The sequence below is a fragment of the Cupressus sempervirens genome, chromosome 2 (genome assembly GCF_028749045.1).
Source record: "Cupressus sempervirens isolate cs-2001-9-10 chromosome 2, ASM2874904v1, whole genome shotgun sequence".
Taxonomy (NCBI): Eukaryota; Viridiplantae; Streptophyta; class Pinopsida; order Cupressales; family Cupressaceae; genus Cupressus; species Cupressus sempervirens.
In genome coordinates, this window is record NC_143119.1 from 564,177,869 (window position 1) to 564,187,410 (window position 9,542).

The window sequence follows — 9,542 nt, forward strand, 5'->3', positions numbered from 1 at the left end:
TTTTTGGGGGGTTAATGCCCAAAGTTTTCAACTCGAACCGTGTCGGCAACCCCGACACAAATCGCCCGAATTACCCGAACCCCGACTCGAATCGCGTCGAGCCTTAACCGCCTCCAATTTTTTCGCACGACTCATGTCACCGTGCTCGACATGATTCTAAGTGCGCCGAGTCATGTGCGTGATCCAAAGGCGGTCAACTCTTTTTTTCGGTTAACGCCCAAAGTTTTCAACCCAAATTGTGTCGGCGACCCCGACTCGTATCGCCTCGAGCCTTAACCGCCTCCAGTTTTTTCGCAGGACTCATGTCACCGTGCTCGACTTGGTGCCCCGAGTCATGTACGTGATCCAAAAGCGGTTAACTTCTTCCTTCTTTGGTTAACACCCAAAGATTTCAACCCGAATCGTGTCAGCAACCCCAACTCAAATCGCCTCGAGCCTTAATCGCCTGCAATTTTTTCGAACCACTCATGTCACCGTGCTTGACTTGATTCTATGTGCCCCAAGTCATGTACGTGATCCAAAAGCGATTAACTCTTTTTTTGGCTAACGGCCAAAGTTTTCGAATCGACTCAGCTACCCCGACTCGAATTGCCTCGAGCCTTAACCGCCTCCATTTTTTTTTTCCCTCGACTCATGTAATCGCACTCGCCTTGATTCTGAGTGGCCCGAGTCACTTACGTGATCCAAAACCGGGTAACTTTTTCTTTTTTCTTTTTTTTGTCAAGTCCCAAAGTTTTGAACTCGAATAGAGTCGGATGCCCCGACTCGAGTCGTCTCCAAATTTTTCGCACGACTCATGTCACCGTGCTCGACTTGATTCTAAGTGCCCCGAGCCGTGTACATGATCCAAAAGCGGTTAACTTTTTCTTTTTGGTTAACGCCCAAAGTTTTCAACCCGACCCGCCTCGGCAACCTCGACTCGAAGCGCCTCGAGCCTTAATGGCCTCCAATGTTTTTGCACGGCTCATGCCACCGTCGACTTTTCGCTCGAATCATGTCACCCAGGGCACCTCGATGCTACGTGACCCGAGCCCTGTGCGCGATCCAAAACCGGGTAACGTTTTTTTTTTTAACTCCCAAAATTTCATTCTTTTTTGCCTTACGAGGCCTATCATGATCTCTTTTTATAAAGAAAATTCTCAAATCGAATCGTTTCGGCTACCCTACCTCGAATCCGGCTAGCTAGGCGTAACGCCTCGAGTCGGCTCGGCAATACGTGAACTGAAACTTGTGCGTGATCCAAAAGCGGGTAACTTGTTTTTTTTTTTTTTTTTTTTGTAATGCGCAAAATTTAGCGCTTTTCACTGTACAGGGCCTCTCATGATTTTTTTTGTTTGTTTTTTTTTTTCCCCTCGTCGACCCACTCTGGCGACCCAGTCGGGTCGCCCGAGGCTGGGGCGACGGAGATGGGTTGACCTAGTCGGGTGACCCAAGTTGGGTCGACCCAGGCGTGCGATCCTGGCTGGGGACAGCAAGTCGATTCTATAAGTTTGCTTGCCAATTTTGCTAGCCAGGTCGGCTCACCAAGTCATCTAACCATGTGGTCTTTGCCAAATCAAGAATTGACTCTTTAAGTCCACTCACAGCTCGTCAAGCCGGCTCACCAAGATGACTTACCGTCTCGCCTCACCAGGTTGCCCCACCAGGTCGCCTCTTCTTTAAGACCGCTCACCATGTCGGCTCCCCAAGTCACCTCACCGAGTCGACTATTCAGGTTGCCTCACCAAGTCGACCCCTTAAGTTCGCTCACCAAGTCAGCTCACCAAGTCGAATCACCTAGTCGTTTTACCACCTTGCCCCAGCAGGTGTGCTCGCCAAGTCGCCCCGCCGAGTTGCTTCTCTAAGCCCACTCACCATGTCAGCTCACCAAGTCGATTGTTCAAGTGCATTGCCAAGTCAACTCTTTAAGTTCGCTCGCCAGGTCAGCCCGCCCAAGTCGCCTCTTTAAGTTCGTTCGCCAGGTCGGCCCGCCCAAGTCGCATCAGCGGGCTAACTCGCCGAGTCACCTCACGAAGTTGACTCTTTAAGTGCGCTCACCAAGTCAGCTCACCAAGTCGACTCACCATCTCGCCTCGATAAGTTGGCTTGCCGAGTTACCCCACCAAGTCGTCGCCTCTTTAAGCCCGCTCACCGTGTCAGCTCGTCAGGTCGGCTCACCAAGTCGACTAATCAAGTAGGCCCACCAAGTCGCCTCAAGGATAGCTCCTCACCATGAGTCGCCTCACCATGTTGACTCAATGAGTCGCCTCACCATGTTGACTCTTTGAGCCCGCTCGCCGGGTCGCCTCACCAAGTCGGCTCGAGTACGTTGCCAAGTCGACTCTTTAAGTTCGCTCGCCGGGTCGACTCGCCAAGTCAGCTCACCATGTCATCTCAACGAACCAACTCGCCGAGTCGCCTCACCACGTCGGCTCTCTAATACCACTCGCCAAGTCGCCCCACCAACTCGCCCCGTTAGGCCCACTCACCACATCGCCCCGTTAGGCCCACTCTCACCAAGTGGACTCTTTAAGTCTGCTCATAAAGTCGAGCCACCAAGTACTCTCACCAAGTCGACTCTTTAAGTCCTTTCATCGAGTCACCCCACCAAGTCAACTCTTTAGGTCCGTTCATAGAGTCACCCCACCAAGTCGACCCTTCAAGTGCGTTCATCAAGTCACCCCACCAAGTCGACTCTTTAAGTTCATTCATCAAGTCACCCCGCCAGGTCAGCCCACAAATTACTCTCACCAAGTCGACTCTTTAAGTTCGTTCATCAAGTCACCCCGCCAGGTCGGCCCACCGAGTGGACTCTTTAAGTTCGTTCATGAAGTCACTCTGCCAAGTCGGCCCACCAGGTCGACTCTTTAAGTTCGTTCATCAAGTCACCCCGCCAGGTCAGCCCACCAACTACTCTCACCAAGTCGACTCTTTAAGTTTGCTCACCAAGTCACCCCGCCAGGTCGGCCCACCAAGTACTCTCACCAGGTCGACTCTTTAGGTTTGTTCATCAGGTCACCCCACCGAGTACTCTCACCAAGTCGACTCTTTAAGTTCGTTCATCAACTCGCCCCGCCAGGTCGGCCCACCAAGTACTCTCACCAAGTTGACCCTTTAAGTTCGGTCATCAACTCACCCCGCCAGGTCGGCCCACCAAGTACTCTCACAAAGTCGACTCTTTAGGTTCGTTCATCAATTCACCCCGCCAGCTCGGCCCACCAAGTTCTCTCACCAGGTCGACTCTTTAAGTTCGTTCATCAAGTCACCCGCCAGTTCGACCCACCAAGTACTCTCACAAAGTTGACTCTCTAAGTTCGTTCATCAAGTCACCCTGCCAGGTCAGCCCACCAAGTACTCTCACCAAGTCACCCCGCTAGTTCGACCCACCAAGTCGACCCTTTAAGTTCGTTCATCAAGTCACCCGGCCAAGTCGGCCCACCAAGTCGACTCTTTAAGTCCGTTCATCAAGTCACGTGACCAGGTCAGCCCACCGGGTACTCTCACCAAGTCGTCTCTTTAAGTTTGTTCATCAAGTCACCCGGCCAGGTCGGCCCACCAAGTACTCTCACCAAGTCGACTCTCTAAGTCCGTTCATCAAGTCACCCCGCCAGGTCGGCCCACCAAGTCGAATCTTTAAGTCCGTTCATCAAGTCACCCCACCAAGTACTCTAACCAAGTCGATTCTTCGAGTGCGTTCATCAAGTCACCCGACCAACTACTCTCACCAAGTCGACTCTTTAACTATGTTCATCAAGTCACCCCACCAAGCACTCTCACCACGTCAACTCTTTAGGTCCGTTCATAAAGTCACCCCACCAAGTCGACCCTTCAAGTGCGTTCATCAAGTCACCCCACCAAGTACTCTCACCAATTCGACTCTTTAAGTCTTTTCATCAAGTCACCACACCAAGTCAACTCTTTAGGACCGTTCATCAAGTCACCTCGCCAAGTCGACCCTTGAAGTCCGTTCATCAAGTCACCCCACCAAGTACTCCCACCAAGTCGACTCTTTAAGTCAGTTCACGAAGTCACCCAACCAGGTCGGCCCACCAAGGACTCTCACCAAGTCGACTCTCTAAGTCTGTTCATCAGGTCACCCCACCGAGTACTCTCACCAAGTCAACTCTTTAGGTCCGTTCATCAGGTCACCCCGCAAAGTCGACCCTCTAAGTTCGTTCATCGAGTCACCCGACCAAGTCGACTGTTTAAGTCCTTTCATCAAGTCACCCCGCCAAGCCGACTCTTTAAGTCCGTTCATCAAGTCACCAGAACAACTACTCTCACCAAGTCGACTCTATAAGTCCGTTCATCAAGTCGGCCCACCAAGTACTCCCACCAAGTCGACTCTTTAAGTCCGTTCATCAGTTCACCCCGCCAAGTACTCTCACCAAGTCAACTCTTTAGGTCCGTTCATCAAGTCACCCCGCCAAGTCGACCCTTTAAGTCCGTTCATCAAGTCGCCCCCCCCCCCCGAGTTGCTTCTCTAAGCCCACTCACCATGTCAGCTCACCAAGTCGATTGTTCAAGTGCGTTGCCAAGTCAACTCTTTAAGTTCGCTCGCCAGGTCAGCCCGCCCAAGTCGCCTCTTTAAGTTCGTTCGCCAGGTCGGCCCGCCCAAGTCGCATCAGCGGGCTAACTCGCCGAGTCACCTCACGAAGTTGACTCTTTAAGTGCGCTCACCAAGTCAGCTCACCAAGTCGACTCACCATCTCGCCTCGATAAGTTGGCTTGCCGAGTTACCCCACCAAGTCGTCCCCTCTTTAAGCCCGCTCACCGTGTCAGCTCGTCAGGTCGGCTCACCAAGTCGACTAATCAAGTAGGCCCACCAAGTCGCCTCAAGGATAGCTCCTCACCATGAGTCGCCTCACCATGTTGACTCAATGAGTCGCCTCACCATGTTGACTCTATGAGCCCGCTCGCCGGGTCGCCTCACCAAGTCGGCTCGAGTACGTTGCCAAGTCGACTCTTTAAGTTCGCTCGCCGGGTCGACTCGCCAAGTCAGCTCACCATGTCATCTCAACGAACCAACTCGCCGAGTCGCCTCACCACGTCGGCTCTCTAATACCACTCGCCAAGTCGCCCCACCAACTCGCCCCGTTAGGCCCACTCACCACATCGCCCCGTTAGGCCCACTCTCACCAAGTGGACTCTTTAAGTCTGCTCATAAAGTCGAGCCACCAAGTACTCTCACCAAGTCGACTCTTTAAGTCCTTTCATCGAGTCACCCCACCAAGTCAACTCTTTAGGTCCGTTCATAGAGTCACCCCACCAAGTCGACCCTTCAAGTGCGTTCATCAAGTCACCCCACCAAGTCGACTCTTTAAGTTCATTCATCAAGTCACCCCGCCAGGTCAGCCCACAAATTACTCTCACCAAGTCGACTCTTTAAGTTCGTTCATCAAGTCACCCCGCCAGGTCGGCCCACCGAGTGGACTCTTTAAGTTCGTTCATGAAGTCACTCTGCCAAGTCGGCCCACCAGGTCGACTCTTTAAGTTCGTTCATCAAGTCACCCCGCCAGGTCAGCCCACCAACTACTCTCACCAAGTCGACTCTTTAAGTTTGCTCACCAAGTCACACCGCCAGGTCGGCCCACCAAGTACTCTCACCAGGTCGACTCTTTAGGTTTGTTCATCAGGTCACCCCACCGAGTACTCTCACCAATTCGACTCTTTAAGTTCGTTCATCAACTCGCCCCGCCAGGTCGGCCCACCAAGTACTCTCACCAAGTCGACCCTTTAAGTTCGGTCATCAACTCACCCCGCCAGGTCGGCCCACCAAGTACTCTCACAAAGTCGACTCTTTAGGTTCGTTCATCAATTCACCCCGCCAGCTCGGCCCACCAAGTTCTCTCACCAGGTCGACTCTTTAAGTTCGTTCATCAAGTCACCCCGCCAGTTCGACCCACCAAGTACTCTCACAAAGTCGACTCTCTAAGTTCGTTCATCAAGTCACCCTGCCAGGTCAGCCCACCAAGTACTCTCACCAAGTCACCCCGCTAGTTCGACCCACCAAGTCGACCCTTTAAGTTCGTTCATCAAGTCACCCGGCCAAGTCGGCCCACCAAGTCGACTCTTTAAGTCCGTTCATCAAGTCACGTGACCAGGTCAGCCCACCGGGTACTCTCACCAAGTCGTCTCTTTAAGTTTGTTCATCAAGTCACCCGGCCAGGTCGGCCCACCAAGTACTCTCACCAAGTCGACTCTCTAAGTCCGTTCATCAAGTCACCCCGCCAGGTCGGCCCACCAAGTCGAATCTTTAAGTCCGTTCATCAAGTCACCCCACCAAGTACTCTAACCAAGTCGATTCTTCGAGTGCGTTCATCAAGTCACCCGACCAACTACTCTCACCAAGTCGACTCTTTAACTATGTTCATCAAGTCACCCCACCAAGCACTCTCACCACGTCAACTCTTTAGGTTCGTTCATAAAGTCACCCCACCAAGTCGACCCTTCAAGTGGGTTCATCAAGTCACCCCACCAAGTACTCTCACCAATTCGACTCTTTAAGTCTTTTCATCAAGTCACCACACCAAGTCAACTCTTTAGGACCGTTCATCAAGTCACCTCGCCAAGTCGACCCTTGAAGTCCGTTCATCAAGTCACCCCACCAAGTACTCCCACCAAGTCGACTCTTTAAGTCAGTTCACGAAGTCACCCAACCAGGTCGGCCCACCAAGGACTCTCACCAAGTCGACTCTCTAAGTCTGTTCATCAGGTCACCCCACCGAGTACTCTCACCAAGTCAACTCTTTAGGTCCGTTCATCAGGTCACCCCGCAAAGTCGACCCTCTAAGTTCGTTCATCGAGTCACCCGACCAAGTCGACTGTTTAAGTCCTTTCATCAAGTCACCCCGCCAAGCTGACTCTTTAAGTCCGTTCATCAAGTCACCAGAACAACTACTCTCACCAAGTCGACTCTATAAGTCCGTTCATCAAGTCGGCCCACCAAGTACTCCCACCAAGTCGACTCTTTAAGTCCGTTCATCAGTTCACCCCGCCAAGTACTCTCACCAAGTCAACTCTTTAGGTCCGTTCATCAAGTCACCCTGCCAAGTCGACCCTTTAAGTCCGTTCATCAAGTCGCCCCCCCCCGAGTTGCTTCTCTAAGCCCACTCACCATGTCAGCTCACCAAGTCGATTGTTCAAGTGCGTTGCCAAGTCAACTCTTTAAGTTCGCTCGCTAGGTCAGCCCGCCCAAGTCGCCTCTTTAAGTTCGTTCGCCAGGTCGGCCCGCCCAAGTCGCATCAGCGGGCTAACTCGCCGAGTCACCTCACGAAGTTGACTCTTTAAGTGCGCTCACCAAGTCAGCTCACCAAGTCGACTCACCATCTCGCCTCGATAAGTTGGCTTGCCGAGTTACCCCACCAAGTCGTCGCCTCTTTAAGCCCGCTCACCGTGTCAGCTCGTCAGGTCGGCTCACCAAGTCGACTAATCAAGTAGGCCCACCAAGTCGCCTCAAGGATAGCTCCTCACCATGAGTCGCCTCACCATGTTGACTCAATGAGTCGCCTCACCATGTTGACTCTTTGAGCCCGCTCGCCGGGTCGCCTCACCAAGTCGGCTCGAGTACGTTGCCAAGTCGACTCTTTAAGTTCGCTCGCCGGGTCGACTCGCCAAGTCAGCTCACCATGTCATCTCAACGAACCAACTCGCCGAGTCGCCTCACCACGTCGGCTCTCTAATACCACTCGCCAAGTCGCCCCACCAACTCGCCCCGTTAGGCCCACTCACCACATCGCCCCGTTAGGCCCACTCTCACCAAGTGGACTCTTTAAGTCTGCTCATAAAGTCGAGCCACCAAGTACTCTCACCAAGTCGACTCTTTAAGTCCTTTCATCGAGTCACCCCACCAAGTCAACTCTTTAGGTCCGTTCATAGAGTCACCCCACCAAGTCGACCCTTCAAGTGCGTTCATCAAGTCACCCCACCAAGTCGACTCTTTAAGTTCATTCATCAAGTCACCCCGCCAGGTCAGCCCACAAATTACTCTCACCAAGTCGACTCTTTAAGTTCGTTCATCAAGTCACCCCGCCAGGTCGGCCCACCGAGTGGACTCTTTAAGTTCGTTCATGAAGTCACTCTGCCAAGTCGGCCCACCAGGTCGACTCTTTAAGTTCGTTCATCAAGTCACCCCGCCAGGTCAGCCCACCAACTACTCTCACCAAGTCGACTCTTTAAGTTTGCTCACCAAGTCACCCCGCCAGGTCGGCCCACCAAGTACTCTCACCAGGTCGACTCTTTAGGTTTGTTCATCAGGTCACCCCACCGAGTACTCTCACCAAGTCGACTCTTTAAGTTCGTTCATCAACTCGCCCCGCCAGGTCGGCCCACCAAGTACTCTCACCAAGTCGACCCTTTAAGTTCGGTCATCAACTCACCCCGCCAGGTCGGCCCACCAAGTACTCTCAAAAAGTCGACTCTTTAGGTTCGTTCATCAATTCACCCCGCCAGCTCGGCCCACCAAGTTCTCTCACCAGGTCGACTCTTTAAGTTCGTTCATCAAGTCACCCTGCCAGTTCGACCCACCAAGTACTCTCACAAAGTCGACTCTCTAAGTTCGTTCATCAAGTCACCCTGCCAGGTCAGCCCACCAAGTACTCTCACCAAGTCACCCCGCTAGTTCGACCCACCAAGTCGACCCTTTAAGTTCGTTCATCAAGTCACCCGGCCAAGTCGGCCCACCAAGTCGACTCTTTAAGTCCGTTCATCAAGTCACGTGACCAGGTCAGCCCACCGGGTACTCTCACCAAGTCGTCTCTTTAAGTTTGTTCATCAAGTCACCCGGCCAGGTCGGCCCACCAAGTACTCTCACCAAGTCGACTCTCTAAGTCCGTTCATCAAGTCACCCCGCCAGGTCGGCCCACCAAGTCGAATCTTTAAGTCCGTTCATCAAGTCACCCCACCAAGTACTCTAACCAAGTCGATTCTTCGAGTGCGTTCATCAAGTCACCCGACCAACTACTCTCACCAAGTCGACTCTTTAACTATGTTCATCAAGTCACCCCACCAAGCACTCTCACCACGTCAACTCTTTAGGTTCGTTCATAAAGTCACCCCACCAAGTCGACCCTTCAAGTGGGTTCATCAAGTCACCCCACCAAGTACTCTCACCAATTCGACTCTTTAAGTCTTTTCATCAAGTCACCACACCAAGTCAACTCTTTAGGACCGTTCATCAAGTCACCTCGCCAAGTCGACCCTTGAAGTCCGTTCATCAAGTCACCCCACCAAGTACTCCCACCAAGTCGACTCTTTAAGTCAGTTCACGAAGTCACCCAACCAGGTCGGCCCACCAAGGACTCTCACCAAGTCGACTCTCTAAGTCTGTTCATCAGGTCACCCCACCGAGTACTCTCACCAAGTCAACTCTTTAGGTCCGTTCATCAGGTCACCCCGCAAAGTCGACCCTCTAAGTTCGTTCATCGAGTCACCCGACCAAGTCGACTGTTTAAGTCCTTTCATCAAGTCACCCCGCCAAGCCGACTCTTTAAGTCCGTTCATCAAGTCACCAGAACAACTACTCTCACCAAGTCGACTCTATAAGTCCGTTCATCAAGTCGGCC